Consider the following 20,498-nt stretch of genomic DNA (forward strand, 5'->3'; position numbering starts at 1 on the left):
AAGTGACGTCTTTATACTCAGGCAAGATTTCCTTTGGCCAGCCTGCAGAGGAAAGAGAGAAAGAATCATTGAATACTGCTATCCCTGGTCCAGCATGTAATTACATCAATTCAAGTCCCTTAGCTGCCTCCCATGCTCACATGTGTGACACTGTCTAACTTGGCTATTCTACTGTAACACAGTTAAGGTTATGAACATTCCAGTTTCTATAACTTATAGGGAGTTAAATGAATCTTCCATTATCTTTGTCAAACTATATTATATTCAAGTTCAAGCTAAGCAGACTAAGAAAAAATTACTATTAACATTAACTTAAAGGATTTGGCTGTTACACTGATGCCTCCCTTCCAGATCCAAGACCTGGGTCTGAAGTGTCCGCCTGGAGAATGAAAAGCAAAGAAAAGTTAGGTGCCTTCAAAACTGGAGCCGAAGTAAGGGCCTGTTTCAAGTCACTAAATGCAGCTTCTGTAACATCATCCTATACCACATGATTCGGTTTCCCCTTCCTTGTAAGATTAGTCAACGATGTTAAACAGGGTACCGCCGATAAACAGGGTACAAACCGACAATAGTAGCTTGCCAAACCAAGAAAGGCTTGAACCTGCCTCTTAGTTATCAGACGGGGCCAATTCAATATGGCATTTACTTTGGAACACTGTGGTCATACTATATCCTGGCCCACTAGGTAGCCCAAATATTTGGCCTCAACCAAACCAAAGAAACATTTCTTCGGATTAATACAAAGACTGGCTCCCCCAACTGACCACAATACAGCTTGTACCTGTTGTAGGTGTTCCTTCCAGGTGCTGGAATAGATGACTACATCATCCAGGTAGGCAGCACTATACGAATTATGAGGACAGAACACTTTATCCACTGGATGTTGAAGGTTGCAGGTGCTCCATGTAACCCGAATTGAAGGACATAATACTGACAGTGCCTGCTAGGGATGCTATACGCAGTCTTTTCCTGCGCGGAGTCCATTAAGGGAATCTGCCAGTACCCCTTTGTCATGTCAGGGATAGTCAAAAATTTGTCTTGTCCTAGCTGTTTTATGGAGGTCGTCCAGCATCAGATATGCGTTGAATTGGGAGACATGGTTAAGCCGACAGAAGTCATTGCCAAACCTTCAACTCCCATCAGGCTTTCCTACCAATACGATGGAACTGGACCAAGGACTACAACTCTCCTCTATCATACCTAGATCCAGCATTCATTTGATCTGCAACTCCACTTCTGCTCTTTTTGCTTCAGGAAGTCAATATGGGCGTTCTTGGACTATGACCCCGGGTTTCGTCACAATGTCATGCGCAACCAGGGAGGTCCATCCTGGTTTCTCCCTTACTACCTCTGAGACAGACAGGATGACTGCTTTTACCTCCTGTCATTGTAGGTGAGTCAGATTAGTACCGAAGTTAAGGTCTAATTTATGAGAGAAGGGCCGTCCGGAGGAGGGATCAGAGTCTCACGGTTTCAGCAAATTTACATGGCAAACCCACTCGCTGAGTCGACAGTTTGGTTGTTTAATCAAATAATCGACTACCCCCTTCCTCTCCTTAACTTCATACGGTCCTTGTGCCAGTAGTTCAGAATGTGAGGTAGGTATCAAAACCATGACCCAATCCCCAGAAATTCCCATAGAGACGTACCACTGTTATAGCAACGGATCTCAATGTGAGATTTAAGAATAGGTCTAATCTTAGCAAATCTATCGCGTAATTGCATGATATACTCTAGTATATTTGTAGAGGGAAGCGCCTCCTACTCCCAACCTTCTTTTAAAATATCCAGTATACCTCTGGGTTGTTGTCCATATAATAAATCAAAGGGTGAGAACCCTGTGGAGGCTTGTGGGACTTCTCTATATGCAAAAAGGACGAGGGGGAGGAGCTGACCCCAGTTTCTTCCATCCTCCTTGACCACCTTGCACAGCATCTGTTTGGGTGTCTGATTAAACCGCTCTGTGAGACCATCGGTTTGAGGATGATATACCGAGGTCTTTAAATGTTTTATTTTAAGTAACTTGGATAAGCAACTCTCCCTGAACATCTCAGAGTTAAATGGTGTCCCTTGAGCTGTTAGGATTTCTTTAGGGATGTCGAATCGGACAAAGACCCCTACTAATTCCCATTTGATAGCTTTCGATGTGACTGAGTGCAATGGAACAGCTTCAGTATGTCAGGTAGCATAATCTACCAGGACCATTATATATTTATGTCCCCTGGTCTATGACTACATCACTGTGAAATAACCAGGCTCGACAGACACAAAAAAAGGTTTGGGGCATTCACCCATATAATATTCCATGGCTCCAAAAGGATATTAATAATCGCACTGATGTGCATAGAATATAGTTCAAGATGGAACTGAGACAGATGAGATTTAACTGGTCTTTTAAGGCAGGGAACTGGATATGATCTCATCAAGGGCCGAAACTGGAAGTTATGTTCTTGAGGCTGGAACCAGGAGTGACGTCGTCTTTGGGGCCAGAACTGGAAGTGGTGTTTGTTAGGGCTGAGTCAGGCAGAATTTCCCGTATTTGGTCTTCAGACAGAGGAGCAACTTCAGCGACAGACTGCTGTCAATGTCCTGCTCCACTGACAGACTGAGGAGATCGTTCCTCCCCCAAACTATGCGACTCTTCAATTCTACCCGGGGGGGGGTAAACGTTAACATTGATTAATAAAGTATCTATCTATCTATCTATCTATCTATCTATCTATCTATCTATCTATCTATCTATCTATCTATCTATCTATCTATCTATCTATCTATCTATCTATCTATCTATCTATCTATCTATCTATCTATCTATCTATCTATCTATCTATCTATCTATCTATCTATCTATCTATCTATCTATCTATCTATCTATCTATCTATCTATCTATCTATCTATCTATCTATCTATCTATCTATCTATCTATCTATCTATCTATCTATCTATCTATCTATCTATAGAAATAACAGTGGAAGGTTTAGTGCCCCACCATCCCCTGGCCTGGCATGGAATTACCTTCATTTGGTCCATTCAGCTTCCTCCTATGCACACGTGTGTGACAACAGATACTGCATGTTTACAGGCATCTTCAATATTTCCCTGAGGCAGGAATTCGTCCTTAAGTACATCAAAACCACCACCATCATACCTCTGCTGAAGAAGTCCTTTGTGCATTATCTCAATGACTATCACCCAATAGCACCCACAATTGTCATCTTGAAGTGCTTTGAGAGGGTGGTCTTGAGCCACTTGAAAGCTGGACTTCCCACATCCTATCACCCTCTCCAGTTTGAATCATTCCATTGAAAATGCCATATCAACTACTCTTTATCTGACCCATTCCCATGTTTGCAGACGATAAAATGGTGATGGGTTCCATCAGCAATGGAGATGAGTCAGGCTACAGAATGAAGATACAATTGGCAGACTGGTGCAAGCACAACAACCTGTCTATTAGTATGGGCAATATGAAAGAGATGACTGTTGACTTCAGGAACGTCCACCATGCTGTTCACATCCTACTGCACATTGAGGGCTCTGCGGTGGAACTGGTCAAGAGCACCAGGTTCCTTGGTGTGCACCTGGCAGCTGATCTTACTTGCTCAATTAACACCACCACCATATCCAAGAAGGTGCTGTAGCATCTTCACTACCTTCAGTGACTGAAGAAGGCAAGACTACTTCTCCTCATTCTTCTCTCCAAGTCTCTTTGCCCCACTTCCATCTGGCAGAAGGTTCTGTAGCATCTGAATTATTTCAGCCAGGTACTACAACAGTTTCTACCTCCTGGCTGTCCAGACCCTCAACTCCTTGTTGCCCTTAGATCTGCTCCTAGTAGCAAATCTATATAAAGTGCATTTATTACATTTGTCAGTACTGTTGTTTTTTTATTATTGTTTTACTGTCATTGTTTATTAATTATTTATTTATATCTATTTCAAATTATTTCTATCTATTCACTATATATTCATATCTAATTTTTATTTTAAATTCTTTATCTAGTATAGTATAGTATAGTATAGTATAGTATAGTATAGTATAGTATAGTATAGTATAGTTGTTTACTTGTCTTGCACTTGTCCTGTGTTTATGTACAGTATAGTTTGCACCACGGTCCTGCAGAATGTTTTTTCGTGCCACTCTATGATGTAATTCTGTGTATGGATGGTATGACAATAAAGCCATTTGACTTGCCTTTGGGCGGCACGGTGGCGCAGTGGGTAGCGCTGCTGCCTCGCAGTTGGGAGATCTGGGGACCTGGGTTCGCTTCCCGGGTCCTCCCTGCGTGGAGTTTGCATGTTCTCCCCGTGTCTGTGTGGGTTTCCTTCGGGTGCTCCGGTTTCCTCCCACAGTCCAAAGACATGCAGGTTAGGTGGATTGGCGATTCTAAATTGGCCCTAGTGTGTGCTTGGTGTGTGGGTGTGTTTGTGTGTGTCCTGCGGTGGGTTGGCACCCTGCCCAGGATTGGTTCCCTGCCTTGTGCCCTGTGTTGGCTGGGATTGGCTCCAGCAGACCCCTGTGTTCGGATTCAGCGGGTTGTACAATGGATGGATGGATGGACTTGCCTTTGTATTACAGACTTGGAGAGAATTTTAGAAATTTTCTACAAGTCTTATTAATGTTACACATTTTTTCTGAATAAACTACATTGCTATATTTTTACACATTTCTTAATGGTAGTAACTAAACAGGTTTCTTTTAGGTTTATGTGTATCTGCTTCATAGTAATAAGAACAATATGTAAAGGATTTTGTAATGCTATTTTTGATTTTTTTATATAAATGTATATATAAATATATAAACGTACTGTAAGAGGCATCAGTACTCACAAAGCTGTGAATCTAAAGCACCATTTATGCACCAAAAATGTTCACTTGCTTGCTTTCTAGCTGAAAATGGTGCCAATCCAACTGTACACTGTATATACAAAAACAGGAAAATTATTATCAATGCCTAGAAACAACTTGTTCTTACCTATGTAGTGATGACTATGTGTAAGATTGCTGGCAAATGAAATGAATGAACTCTCAATGCTGATCAAGAGCCAAAGGGAATACAAACTCAGTAGTCTCATGTAGCTTTACAGAGACATGGCTTAGACTTCGCAGTCTGATTTAAAATCATGTGTGCGGAGAGAAGCAGGAGCAAAAGAACAAGAAGAAAGAAGGAGGACTTGCCATTTTTGAGAAAGAAAAAGGGTTACAACCCCAGACACATTACCATTAAAGCATAGGATTGCGATCTGAATGTTGAGCTGCTTGCAGTTAGGCTTAAGACCTTATTATATGCTGAGGGAATTTTCACATGCCATTGTTCTGACAATTTGCATCCTGCTCTTGGCAGATGTGGCAATCGCAGCAGACCATATACTGCATTCTGTAATAAGCAAACTCACTACTCACCATCCATTGCTTTTATCACATTTTCTGGAGACTTTAACCATGTTTCACTTTCCTCCGCCCTCACCAGTTTTTACCAGTTTGTGGACTGTAAAAAAAAAAGAAAAACAGGACCCTGGACTTCTTATATGCCAATGTTAAAGAGGATAATAATTTGGTATAACTCATACTTGCATATAAACCCGTTGTTCAGAAGTTGCCAGCCACCATCAGAACTGTGCAGGAATGGACAACATAGGCTGAGGAACCACTGAAGGATGTCTTTGAAAACACTGACTTTGATATGCTTTGTGAGTCACAAGGTAAAGACATTAAGGGATTCAGCCACTGTATCACATACCACATCAAATTTTGTGTCTATAGCACAGTCCCCACAAAGACATTGTGCTGTTTTCCCAACAACAAGCCATGGATCACAAAAGACCATAAAGCCCTACTGAATATGAAGAAGAGAGCCCTTTGGTCTGGAGATAAGGATGAAATCAAGTGGTGCAGTCAGAACTCCATGAGGTGATAGCCCGCTACAGAGACAGACTTGAGAACAAGTTACAAATTACAAGATGAACAAAGTGTAGAAAGGGATGAGGACTATCACTGGCTACAAACAGGCTGTAAAACATGCAGAGGAAGGTAACAATAACAGAACTAATTAAATGAACCAGTTCTTCAACAGGTTGACTCATTCTTGTCAGTACAGTGCGTCCACAACACTGCTAACTTCAGTGTGCAAGCTGAGGAGGTTTCAGAATCCCAGCTACCATCTGCACCCTGCACAACCTTCCCCCACAATGACATCACACCCATGGTCTCCAGACCCCTCCACTTTCTGGACTGTGTGTCTCTGCTGATCAAGTGAGGAGAGAGCTGGGAAAAATCTACATAAAGAAGGCTTCAGGGCTGGGTAGAATCAGCCCCAGGGTGCTGAAAACATGTGCCAGCCAGAACTGCAGAAAACTTTGGCACATTGCTTGCAAAATCATCATATAGTGTACAATGGATTTTGGTAGGGTGGCATGGTGGTGCAGTGGTAGTGCTGCTGCCTCACAGTAAGGAGATCCGGGAAGCGAACTCAGATCCTCCCTGCGTGGAGTTTGCATGTTCTCCCTGTGTCTGCATGGGTTTCCTCCGGGTACTCCGGTTTCCTCCCACAGTCCAAAAACATGAAGATTAGGTGGATTGGAGATCCTAGTGTGTGCTTGGTGTATGGGTGTGTGTGTGTGTGCTCTGCGGTGGGCTGGCGCCCTGCCTGGGGTTTGTTTCCTGCCTTGCACCCTGTGTTGGCTGGGATTGGCACTGGCGGACCCCCGTGACCCTGTAGTTAGGGTATAGCGGGTTGGATAATGGATGGATGGATGGATTTTGACAAGTGTTCTAATATATTATTGTTTAGTACTGTGGGGGTATTAGACACATTTTTACACAATTTGTTGATGTCATCAGTACACACCACAGGTATGTGAGGCCATTCCACTGCATCTTTTGTCACCCAGTGAGTGTATTTGCTCCAGTGTAATGTCTTACATGCCTGAAAGTTGGGCTTTAGGTGTTTTTAAAAAAAACACTCAGAAAGCAACAAGGAGAAACAAAAATATATTTCTGACTTGGTTCTGATTTTGGGTTCTAGTGTTAGGGAACTGAATGACAGCAACATCACAAGTAAAACATTTTAATATTTCCATATGTACCTTTTCCCCCCATACTTTTCATGCTTTGTATAATTTTACTTTTTTTTCTCTTAGGAATGAACACCTGGCTGGTTTTTGGGCTTTGGTATTGTAGCTGTATTTCTTGACAGCTTGCTTGACAGAGCCAAGTACCCAGGTACGTGTTTTTTTTTATATCTCTTTCATATAATACCTGGTGATTCTACACTTCATATTTAATTCTGGTGATTTTTTGGTTCCTGAACTAGTGTGGTGCTGAGGTGTCACCCATTGCATGGCTAAACTCGGGTCCTAATCTGGGATTCTGAGTTGGTTTGTCGTGTGTTGGGTGCAGCATTGCGCTGTATAAGTGCGTGCTCCTAACCTCTCTCTCGCTCTCTCTATGTTCAAACTCAGATATACAGCAGAGATTCAGGAAATTGCCACTTAATCTTCAAAGATACTGCAAGAATTTAAATCAATTTTTTATTGCATAATTTTTAGCTCAAATAAAATCATATGGTGTATTAAAATTGAAAGGATTCATTAAAAATTGAAACTAATCATTAATTCTCTACATAATACAGCATTATTTGAGACTAATAATTGTTAGCTTCCTTAACATCCTTACCAGTGGAAATCATGTCTGTCTAACATAATGTAAAATATTTTCATGTGAACAGGCCGTTCAGGACAGCATAGGTTGTCATTCTGTTAAAACTTAAGGTTTCCAAAGTATTAACAAGTTAAGAAATGTGGTTTCCAAGGTGCTACTTTAAACTGCGGTGCTTATTCTAAAAATATACATAGTGTGAAGAAATATTTGACTGAAATTTACCCATAGCCAATTCTCATCTGCATTGCTGTCTCTTGGTAACATCTTTATTGATTGGTGGGCAAAGATTGCTATTGAGCCAATATTTGAAGATATGGAAGGAAGAGAGAAATTCAGATCTGTCATTGTGAAGACCTTTAATGAAAAGAAAAGCAATTTTGTTACATATTTTCTATGAGAAGAACCTTACATTAAGTTGATGTAACAGGATAAAAGAACAGGCGCATGAAGATAAAACACAATTCTTAAAGACTAAGGATCTTTGTTTTGGGTGTCTCCCTCAGGGTCACATTAGTAAGGACTGTAACGAAAGAATGGCCTATCCCATGCTATCTAAAACACATCCTTCACAAAATTAGGAAAGACATCGGTGATGATAAATGTAATGAAGAAAAAGACATTAATGCCACCATAATATTCAGTCAATAATTCATGAAACTTTTGGGTATACTAGGGCCGGTGTCAGTGAATCTACGAGTATTTTTGCCATTGTACCTGTGAAGGTAAAGTCAAAGAAAAGTCAAGACGCAGTAGAAACATATTTATTCCTAGACATGGGAATTACGGCAGCATTTAGTAGTGTGGCACTTCTACATGGACCAAATTAATGAGGCAAGAAAACTGAATTTGTTCTTTACACTATGGGACAAAAGGAAATAGTGCTTAGTTATATTCACTCAGATATGTAGTTCTGTTGACAGGAAGAAAAAAGCAACATTAAACTTTCAGCTTCCAGTGACACAGGCTTAAATACCCGAAAAGAAAAAAAGTTTCGCAAACAAGATTTGAAAAAATGGCCTTATTGTAAGGAAGTTCATGTTCCATGCATTGATGCAGATGCTACTGAACTAAGACTAAGGAAAAATGGCCGATAATTAATAGAAATTGTGGACTCTATGCAGTCAAAACAACAGTTGATGAACTCTTGAGATGAGATATCAACATTAAAGCAACAAATGTTGAACATGAAAGCTGCACTGTCAATCACATTTCTATGTCATTCATTGAAGATCAATTGATTCAGTAGTTTGATGTTGATATGCTGATTTTCCACATTGAAGATTATTGGTTGGTTGTATCTCAATCAACACAATTCATTGATTTACATTATTGAATTGAACTACCTTTCAAATATAAAAAATAAAAATGCCAAATAACTAAAGCATGGCTGAGCAATGGCTTACCAACTTAAAGAACAAGATGAACAAAAACTATGATTTTCATGAGGATTATACATCATTCTCAAAAAAACTCTACATCTAAAAAATGTTATGCAACAAAAACGAAAAACATCACAGCAATGACAGCAGAGTATGGTATAGTATAAATCACAGAGGTTGTCACCCAAAGAAGAATAGGTTTCAAGTTGTATTTGATTGTGCAGGTTATCAGGGAACTACACCGAATGATCACTTACTCCAACGGCCTTATCTTATTAGTACTCTTACTGAGGTTTTTAAAGAAGATTTAGAGAAGAACCTGCGGTATTGCTGTTTTTATTGAGCCAAAGTTTCATCAAGTGAGGGTTCCAGTAGAAGAGCCTGACATTTTACACCTTATTTGGTGGCCAGATGGAAACCGTTGTGTAGATCCAGTAGAGTATCAGATGTGTATACATTTCTTTAAGGCTACTTCCACACGTAATGTAGGTGTGCATGCTTAGTGCCCTTGGTCTGGGGTAACATTGTCATCATCTAATCCCGCAAGTTGTTCCCCAGGTGCATGCATGTGACAGTACCAGCCGCCCCCCCCCAGTTAGCCCAGATCCACCAGATCAGAGACCTGAGCCATGAGGTCATGAACACGAGATAAGGCATTGGTGTTGGCATAGAGAAGGCTACAGTGATTTTGGACTTTGAACCTAAAAGGCTGCATGTCAAAGAATCAAAGAACCACCTAGTTACCCGAGGGTTGGAATCATTGTGTAGAGCCATCCACTGTAAAGGAGCGTAGTTCCGTCACCAGGGTGAACTCACGTCCCAGGAGGTAGTACCTCAGTTGGTTAATGGCCCACTTGATCGCCAAGGCCTCCCTCTCCACCACCACATACCTCGTCTCATGGTCCAGTAGTTTACGACTCAGGGACGTTATGTGGTGTTCAACACTGTCAGTTCTTTGGCTCAGCGTGCCCCCCAGGCCTCGTCCAAAGAATCGGTCTGCAAAATAAAAGGCAAAGAAAAATTTTGAGTTATTAAAGCAGGTGTTGAAGTGAGGGCTTCTTTTAAGTCACGGAATGCTTGTTCTGTTTTTGCGTCCCAAATCAGTTAAAGGGGTAGCCCTCTCAGAGAAACAGGGCACAAACAGGTGATAGTAACCTGCTAACCCTAAGAAAGCTTGTAATTACTGCTTAGTCTTTGGACTGGGCCAATTTACAATGGCAGCAACTTTAGAACACTGAGAACGGGTTCCGTGTGCCTCAGCCCACTTCTTCTTCTTTTGGCTGCTCCCGTTAGGGGTTTCCACAGCGGATCATCTTCTTCCATATCTTTCTGTCCTCTGCACCTTGCTCTGTTACACCCATGTACTTGCATGTCCTCTCTCACCACATCCATAAACCTTGGCTTGGGCCTTCCTCTTTTCCTCTTCCCAGGCAGCTCTATCCTTAGCATCCTTCTCCCAATATACTCAGCATCTCTCCTCTGCACATGTCCAAACCAACGCAATCTCTCCTCTCTGACTTTGTCTCCCAACCATCCAACTTGAGCTGACCCTCTAATGTACTCATTTCTAATCCTATCCATCCTTGTCACACCCAATGCTAGCTAGCCTCAGCCCACTAAATAGCCTAAATACTTGGCCTCAATTAATCCAAAGAAGCAGTTCTTTATTTTGATTGTAAGGCCGGCTTCATTTAGTGTCAGAAGCACCGCATCCACTTGTTGCATATAATTCTCCCAGATGTCGGAATAGAAGACTATGCTATCAAGATGAGTAGCACTATAGGTTTTATGGAGTTGTAACACTCTGTTCATAAGAACATGAATCAAATAAATCACATGTTGTGTAAACAGTTAAGTTATGCGATACTATGTGCCAGACCTTTAGGAATTCGTCTTAGGGCTCGTTTATATTTCACGCTCAGAACATGTATGTGCACGCATTATGGCTGCCATGTGTTCCCAGCGTTCATTTGACGCATCCTCTGAGCAGGTCCTCAGAAATTAACACGACATGTGCGCGAGTTGCAATACCAGCAAAAAGTCGGGGGGCGCAGTGTGATAAAAGTTTTAATGTGACGTCAGAGTCTCTGTTTACTATCTACATGTGACAGAAAGCCGCTACACTGATCCTACGGGACTGATATGCACGCTTCAATGTTTAATGAATGGTTTGATGTAGTGAAACAAAATGCTGACATACAGATGCATTCTTGGTGCTTTTATATTCAAGTGTCGCATATTCCCGATCGTAATAACACGATACATTTTAAAAGTTTCACATACCATCTTTTGTGCCATCTTTTTTATCTGGGGCTTCCTCCTGACCTGACAGGAGCAGCAAACATCAATAGATCACCACACAGAACACATTAAATTTATGATATTCCAACTCTCTGCACATTTACAATCCTTAGATTTATACTTTGTGGAAGTTCAGCCCGGACAAAGACAGGCAGACACCAATAAGTCCAACACACACTTTTATTTACACTATTTACACAAAACAGTCCTGCACAGCACACAGTACCCCTGCACCAATCACCGTCAAGTCCGTGCCTTTCAATGCGCCTTTCTTCAATGCCTCCACTCCTCTCCTCCGAGCTCTGTCCTCTTCCTCTCGACTCCTGCTGACGACTGGAGGGAGGCGGCCTCTTTTATTTCCACCCGGACGTGCTCTAGGTGTCCTCTGATAAACCGGGTGTCCCTGGTATTCGTTCCGCCAGCACCTCTGGATGTGGTGGAAGTGCTGGCGTCCAGGGCTCCTTAATCGTCCAGGCGCCCCCTGGCGGTGGCCACGGGCTCCTATAGGTTTGAGCTTCCATGCTCAATTCCCGTGGCCCCCATACCAACCAAGACGGCTGCCCTCTTGTGGTCTGGGGGGAAGCACAGTCCCTCTCCTGGGGCCTCATGTATAACGCCGTGCGTAGAACTCACACTATAACATGGTGTAAGCACAAAAGCGGGATTGTGCGTACGCACAGAAAAATCCAGATGCAGGAATCTGTGCGCACGCAAACTTTCACGTCCTTCCACTACATAAATCCCGATCAGCGTGAAAAGTAACGCACATGCACGCGCCTTCTGTCCCGCCCCAACTCCTCCCAGAATTACGCCTCTTTGAATATGCAAATCGATATAAATAGCCTTCTGAGAAAAGACAATGGGAAAAGCACAGGGGAAAATATAAGAATTTCAGCGAATACCAAGTGGAGGCAAAGGAAAAACGTACTATTTGTTAGTTTAATCAGCATCACAGTGGTATAATCAACAAAAGAAAGTTGATCGAGTGACAGAGTGTCGGAGAAACTCGAAAGATCCAAGTTCACAAAGACGCACAGTGCCCGAAATAAAAAAGAAATCACATATCAAAGTCGCCATGAAAAGGCGAGTCGTAGCCCACCGTCTGAGTGTCATATGAAAGCTTATTAGGGTACAGACAAAACAAATAGGCACACAGTGGGAAAAAAGCACGAAATGTCAACTTTAATCTCGAAATTTCCACTTTAATCACGTAGTTTATTTTGCCATTAAAGTAGAACATCATAAACTTCATCTTAAAATTGTTTATTTTACTAGTTTCTCAAGTAGCACGTTAAATGCTTTGTTCTGTATTTGATCTTCTATGTGCTCTATGTGTGTGAATCACTACGTGCTTCCGTTCTTTCTCTTTCTCTGACAGGACACAGAATCCATTACATTCTTGATATTACAGCTCTCTGAATAATTAAAATACTGAGATGTATACGTGATATAATTTTCATGATGATAGGAATGAAAGCATGTTATTAAACATGGGAACACGGTGGCGCAGTGATTGTTCATATCTCACGCAAGAGTCTTTCTGCGCCATGTGCGACCTTCGATTAAATAATTTATTGCAGCAGTACTGTCTCTTTCAAACGTACTAACCTCCAATTCCTGTCCTAACTTTTCTTTCTCCAAATGCCCAATCGCCACACAATCAGCTCTGTAATAGACGTTAAGCCATCTGTAAGCTTAGAACGATGATTCTTCAAAACTGTTAAGGAACATTGACATATCTTCGTAGTACATGTTTAATTATTCTATCCATCTATCTTTCCATTGTCGCGTCAGTGCAAGAATACAACGCAATGCAGTAACAATCCCTGAACTAGCTAGCGCTGCGGCACCGTGTCCTCACATGTTTAATTATTAACAATACAGATTATTTAAATGAAGTTAAAGTTTTATCTGTATAATATAATGAATATATTTTGCTGCATTTCATCTTAAAAATGATATCATCATATGTAAATACACGCTTCATAAAGTGGCGCAGGTTGTGCAATATTATAACTGTAGTGCAAGTTTACAGTGAGGTAATTGTACTTATAAGTAAACAGTTCTACAAGAGGCACTTGATGGACTGATTGAGTGCGTTTATAGTTCTTGGGATGAAACTTTTTCTAAACCGCGAAGTCCGTACAGGGAAGTCTCTGAAGTGTTTTGCGGTGGCTCAGGCAGCATCTGCTTCATGCTGTGTACCGATAATTCTCTTTCCGATCAGCTGCTGCTGTGATTCCCCACTCAGATACAGTGATATAAATACTCTGAGTGGTGCAGTGAGAGTAATATGGAAAAAGATGATCTGCTGTGGCAACACCTAATGGGAGCAGCTGAAAGAAGAAGAAGATGCAGTGAGAGTTACAACGCTAAAGCAGTTATGGTATTTGGAATACTATGGCTATTCCATGGACCATTATATTGCTGCAGGTTAATTACAATCAGATGCATTACACTAATAAACAATATGCAGTTAGTTTCAGTGTATTTTTAAAACCGCGTCAGGAATGTGGAGCTAAGAAAGAAAGGGTGACCACACAGGAACAGTAGCACTGCTTTGATGCTGGGTGCCACCAGTCTGCAAAACTGAGCGGAGAAATTGCATACGCCAAGGTATGAGTTACCATGGAAATGTGCGTGGCTTTAAGCCAAGTTTAGGTTTTATACATCGCGATTTGAGCGTGGAAACATTCGTACACAACATTTCTGTGCGTACGCACCGTTTATACATGAGGCCCCTGGTCCTTCCAGGCATTGCGGCTCATCAATTTAATTAAATAAAAGTAAAAGCAACAACGTAAATCAATTCACAAACTAAACCTACAAAGCGTCCATTAAATTAAACAAAACTATAAGCAGCAACACAATCAATCCACCTACCTATAATGAGAATACTGAAAAAATGACATGCAAAAACACTGGGCATTGTCATATTAAGTTCACTATCTAAAAATGAAAATGTATTGTATATATATGAGGTGTGACAATTTAATTCCCGGAATGCACCTTTAAAAAATAAACATATGGAGCTGTATACTAATGGCTACACTGAATTAAATGGCGTTCCCATTTCCAGAAGCAAGCCTGGAACTCATTTTCCAGAATACTTTTGAGCAGGTGTCTCACGTTCTGTTGGACATCAGTTATATTAGAAAATCTTCGTCCTTTCAGTGTAGCTTTTAATTTTGGAAACAGCTAGAAATCACAGGGCGCTAAGTCAGGTGAATAGGCAGGATGGTCTAATTGGGTAATCACTTTTGTGGACAGAAAGTCTCTCACAGTGAGAGCAGTGTGATTTGGCGCATTGTCATGTTGAATGATCCATTTATTAGGCCACAATTCGGGTCTTTTTCTTCTAACAGAATCTTGTAATCTCTTCAGTACCTCTAAATAGCATTGTTGGTTGATTATTTGTCCCCGTTAAATAAATTCTTGGTGGACTATTCCCTTGTGATCGAAGAAACACAACAGCATGGTCTTAAACTGTGAACGTGACATGTGTACTTTATTAGGGCGCGATGAACCTGGGGATTTCCATTGCATTCTCCATCACATCTTCTCGCTCATCTTTGAAACTCTTATTTCCACTCAAACACACTCATCTCCGTAATATATAAAAACATTTTACAGTCCCTCCCTTTCAATGATCCAAGAGTACAGTGGCAAAAGGATCTCTCACTCAACATCTCAGAAAAGGAGTGGAAGGTTCACTTGAGCTCCATATGCACAAAGCATATGATTATTTAACTCAATATTATATATTGAGTACATCTGTCTCGTATAAAATTGTCCAAAATGTTTCCAGGGCAACCTGTGAACGTTGCAATCAAGTTCAAGCCTCACTGGGCCATATGTTTTGGGTGTGCACCAAATTAACTTCATTCTGGACCAAAATCTTTAAGTGCCTAGCAGACAGCCTTGGTGTCACAATCCCTTCTAATCCCCTAACTGCTGTGTTTGGTGTTCTTCCAGATGGGCTTAAAGTGGAGAAGGACAAACAAACTGTAACTGACTTTACTTCACTATTGGCACATAGACTTATCTTGCTCAACTGGAAGAATCCTAACTCACACTTTTAAGTCAATGTGTAACTGATGTTATATACTCTCTGAAATTGGAAAAAATCTAATTCTCATTTAGAGGATCTGTACAAAACTTTTTCAAAACCTGGCAGGATCTAATCAATCATATTTTAGCATAAGCATTTACATTGAGGAAGCGGATTCTCTCCCATCTTTTTATTCTATTATTTTTATTCATTTATTAATTCATATATTTACTTATTTTTACTAGTTTAAAGTTTTACTCTGTTGGCCTAGCTCTCTTTCTCATGGGTGGGTTGATTTGTTTTGAACCTAGTTTTGTTAAAGTTGACTTGCTTGTATGGAATGTTATTTGATTTTAATAAAATCAATAAACCTCGCAGTTGGGAGACCTGGGGACCTGGGTTCGCTTCCCAGGTCCTCCCTGTGTGGAGTTTGCATGTTCTCCCCGTGTCTGCGTGGGTTTCCTCCGGGCGCTCCGGTTTCCTCCCACAGTCCAAAGACATGCAGGTTAGGTGGATTGGCGATTCTAAATTGGCCCTAGTGTGTGCTTGGTGTGCGGGTGTGTTTGTGTGTGTCCTGCGGTGGGTTGGCACCCTGCTCAGAATTGGTTCCTGCCTTGTGCCTTGTGTTGGCTGGGATTAGCTCCAGCAGACCCCAGTGACCCCGTGTTCGGATTCAGCGGGTTGGAAAATGGATGGATGGATAGAAAATCAGTAAAATGCAAACAAAAAAATAATAAAAAAATTTGGTCTTTAACATTCATAAAGCTCCGAAGATAATCACAGATTTCAGGAAACAGTCACTTGCTTACCTATTACTTGCTATAAATGGCTCAGCCATTGGGATGACAGAATCATTTAAGTTTCTGGGCACTGTGCTGTCACAAAACCTTAAGTGCATTATTAAGAAAGCCCATCAGAGAATGTTCTTTTAGTGTCAGCTGAGGAAATTCAGTCTTCCTCAAGCAGTATCAGTCCAGGTCTACACAACTATCATTGGGTCCATTCTGACCTCATCTATAACTGTCTAGTTTGGTGCTACCTCTGCTCAGGCTAAGGCCAATCTGCAGTGCATCATGAGAGCCTGTGAAAGGATCATAGGCTGTAACTTACCTCACATTCAAGACTTATATGAGTCCAGGGTAAGGAAAAGGTCAGAAAATGCCATTGCTGATCCAACTCACCCAGGACATCACCTGTTCCAAAGACTTCCCTCCAGCAAATATCTTTGTGCAGTGAAAGCTAAAACAACACGTCACCTAAACAGTTTTCTTTCATGTGCAGTTATTCTGACTAATCAGGTCTTGACTTCTATTTAGTATTTATGTATACCTGCACACTAGACTGCCTGGATATTTTATCCTACTATCTCTTTATTTTTTGTATTACCCCTGTATGCTACATCATATTTTATCATTTTTTATTCTCTTTTCTTATATTTCTCTTTTGTATTCTGTGTTTTCCTTGTATGTTGCATCAATACTATCAAGACAAATTCTTAGTACTCTGTGATGGTGCTGGTGTAAGCTCCACACACCCTTGTACATTGTGGCAGATGGCCAGGGCCCTTGACCGGCCAGGACACCCCTATAATGGAAGGTCTGGGGGAGAGAGCATATCCAAACCATAAACTCCCCCGGAGTGCTAGAGGGCAGCCCCCCTGGCGTGCAGCAGTGCCGCGGGTTTGGAGCTTGGAAGCTGCTGCCCCTGCCATCTGCCACAACTTTCTGGGAGCCTCTTGAACCCTTATCATTGATAGTCCATCGATAACCAAGTTGAGCTGGGCAAAAGAGGATACACACATGCAGCAGCAAGGGGTTAGTGCAACAAGTGTTAAATGCTTTTATTAAAACAATTCAATCAAAAGCAATATTCAAAACAGTGCAGTGCAACATTCTTATAAATAAATATCCATATAATTGTGGTTAAAATGTCAGCAGCTGCATCCCACCAAAACTGACGTCTCCCCGAATTATGCCATTTTTGGAAGAAGTCAGCTAAAAGGCGTAGAAGCCTTCAGTCCCACCCGTGTTCCCACCGCCCATCCCATTGTGTGCCACTGAGCCTCCAGTCCTTCGACTCCCTTTGCCATCTCTGGCCTTGCGGTGGAGTCCTCCAGAGTATTTGCAGTCACTCTTGCTCCCTGGCTGCTCAGCAATAGCAACCTTCAGGCCCGCTCTTGAACGCCAGCTACACGCTCCATCTCCGGGTCTCCTTTCGCATCCACCTGCTTCCTCCTATTCCCCACAGACTCTCTTTTGTTCCTGACCATCTCTCCATTCTTTCTTTTAACCTCCACTCCTGCCTTGTTCCTTTTTTTTGTCCTTTTACCATTTCTCTATTCTGTTCCATGCAGGCTCCTTATATTTGCTTAATTGGGTGCAGGTGTAAGACACCACTCTATCCGAGGCACAAAAGGGAGAAAAAAAGACTGGAAAGAGAGAACAGAAGTTAAAGGAGGAAGAAAGGGAGGCAGGAAGCGAAGGCACCAGTGTGAGCGAGCAAACGAGAATAGGCTCGCTATAAGGACAGGCAGCTGGGAGAAGTGAGCCCTAACGGGGTGTTTGGCAGGCATTCAGGACAGGGTGATTGGGTCGCTCCTGATAAGTGCTTGAGAGGAGCAGGAAGGTGGATGGCTTGCCGCATAAGGCCGAGAAAGGCAGCGGGAGTCAGATTTGGGATTGGAACCCCAGCGTGAACGTCCTGACCATTGGTGGAACCCAAGTCTCGGTCCAGGTAGTGGTGCCGTACAGAGCCAGAGGACGGAAGGCAACCGGATGTGGAGAAGGTCAGCTGCAGATAGGGTGACTCCCCTGGTGCATAGCCCGGATGGGAGAAGCACCAGGAAGGAAGGCACCGAGTTTGTTTTTAAAAGGACTGCTTCCAGCTGTTTTAACCTCGTTTTTATTGGAATTATTTTAACCTCCACATTTCACTTAATTTTTAGTGGATTATTTATTTATTTACTTTTTAATGCACTGTGCTATTTATTTGAACACTGTTTTTGGATTTGTTTTATTGTAATAAAAGCACTGGCACCTTTTTGCACCATCCCTTTGCTTTGTTGGTGTCCTCACTGTCCAGCTCATCTGGTTACATTACCGATGGTGTTGGGTTCGAGAGGCTTCTTAATGGGAAGTGGGAGCCATGGAGAAGAACCTGCATCGTCATATGCTGTTAAACATTATTGGGCAACATAGCTTCTTTCTACCCATGCCACAATTCTTGTTCTACTGTTGCTGTCTCTGTCTGTTGCAGTTTCAGAGCACCATGACTGAGATTATCCATTACTCCTCTGTGGCCCCTGATTTCCCACACTGGCATTATGAAGTACCCTCTGCAGGTGTAGAATTTAACACTAAATTTTTGGTAACCCAATGAACTATTAAGATAAAAAATTGATTAGATAGCAAATTGTGTGTTTTCAACCTATAATTGCAGGTATCTTTAGTTAGAAATTTAACAGGTGCTTCAACCCTCGCAAACATATGCAGTTTTTAATATCTGGAAAAATTTGGGATTAAATTGCTCAGAGATCTTTATATAGACAACATCTTTGCATCCTACGAACAATTACACTCCAAATTTAACTTTCCAGCCACACATTTCTTTCACTATCTTCAAATTAGGAGCTTTGTTAAACAGAACCTGCCAGATTTTCCTCATCCTGCATCCTTGTCCATGCTGGAAAAAATATTGCTCAATGTCAAGGACTTAGACACCATCTCTGCAATATACAAAATTATTTTACAGTCCCTCCCTTTCAATGATCCAAGAGGACAATGGGAAAAAGATCTCTTAATCAATATATCAGAAAGGGAGTGGAAAATAGCAATGCAGAGAATTCACTCGAGCTCCATATGCGCAACGCATACAATTATTCAACTCAAAATTATATATCAAGTGCATCTGTCTCATATAAAATTGTCCAAAATGTTTCCAGGGCAAGATCCACCGGCGAACGTTGCAATCAAGTTCAAGCCTCACTGGGTCACATGTTTTGGGCGTGCACCAAATTAACTTCATTCTGGACCAAAATCTTTAAGTGCCTATCAGACAGCCTCTGTGTCACAATCCCTCCTAACGCATTAACAGCTGTGTTTTTTTGTTCTTCCAGATGGGTTTAAATTGGAGAAGGACAAACAAACTGTGATTGCATTCACTACACTTTTGGCAAGCAGACTTATTTTGCTGAACTGGAAGAATCTTAACTCTCCACTTTTAAGTCATTGGGAAACCGATGTTTTATACTACTTGAAATTGGAAAAAATCAAATACTCAGTTAGAGGATCTGTACAGAATTTTTTTAAAACCTGGCAGGATATAGTCAATAAAATTTTAGAATAAGCTCTTAAAGCACCGAGGAAGCAATTACCTCTGCATTTCTTTTTCTTCTCCATTCATCTCTACTGGCCTATTAAACTCATCAATTTAGGTATGTCTACAAGCCCTGTTGGCCACACTCTCTCTCTCAGGGGTGGGGGTCGACTTGTTTTTCAATCCTATTTTTTGTAAAAATTTATCGATTTGTATGAATGATTACAATAAAGTTAATAAAATTTAAAAAAAAAAGAAATTTAAAAGGTGCAAATGTGCTTAAAGTTATTTAAAATAGGCATTGGTAATATGCATTATGGAAGGAGTAGTCAAAATATAATTAGACATCTTATATTAAAAGCTGTATAGATATCAATGGTAAATGGCTGCCAATTGTATCTACCAGATAATATGTTATATACAGTAATCCCTTGCTATATCGCGCTTCGCCTTTCGCGGCTTCACTCCATCGCGGATTTTATATGTAAGCATATTTAAATATATATCGCAGATTTTTCGCTGCTTCGCGGGTTTCTGAGGACAATGGGTCTTTTAATTTCTGGTACATACTTCCTCAGTTGGTTTGCCCAGTTGATTTCATACAAGGGACGCTATTGGCAGATGGCTGAGAAGCTACCCAGCTTACTTTTCTCTGTCTCTTGCGCTGACTTTCTCTGATCCTGACATAGGGGGATTGAGCAGGGGGGCTGTTCGCACACCTAGACGATACGGACGCTCGTCTAAAAATGCTGAAAGATTATCTTCACATTGCTATCTTTTGTGCAGCTGCTTCC

The 20,498-nt window shown here is 41.4% G+C and overlaps 1 protein-coding gene and 1 long non-coding RNA gene across 2 annotated transcripts in view; both read left to right on the forward strand.

Moving 5' to 3' along the window:
• LOC114643436 (E3 ubiquitin-protein ligase TRIM39-like) overlaps nucleotides 1-20,498 on the forward strand; it is a 303,199-nt gene that overhangs the window by 50,160 nt on the left and 232,541 nt on the right. The window lies entirely within an intron of this gene.
• Nucleotides 1-20,498, forward strand: part of LOC127526561 (uncharacterized) — a 41,523-nt gene that overhangs the window by 15,711 nt on the left and 5,314 nt on the right. The window contains exon 2 of the long non-coding RNA XR_007934049.1: nucleotides 7,140-7,221. This is a non-coding gene — a long non-coding RNA (uncharacterized LOC127526561). The remainder of the gene's footprint in view (nucleotides 1-7,139; nucleotides 7,222-20,498) is intronic.

Source organism: Erpetoichthys calabaricus, chromosome 2 (genome assembly GCF_900747795.2).
Source record: "Erpetoichthys calabaricus chromosome 2, fErpCal1.3, whole genome shotgun sequence".
NCBI lineage: Eukaryota > Metazoa > Chordata > Cladistia > Polypteriformes > Polypteridae > Erpetoichthys > Erpetoichthys calabaricus.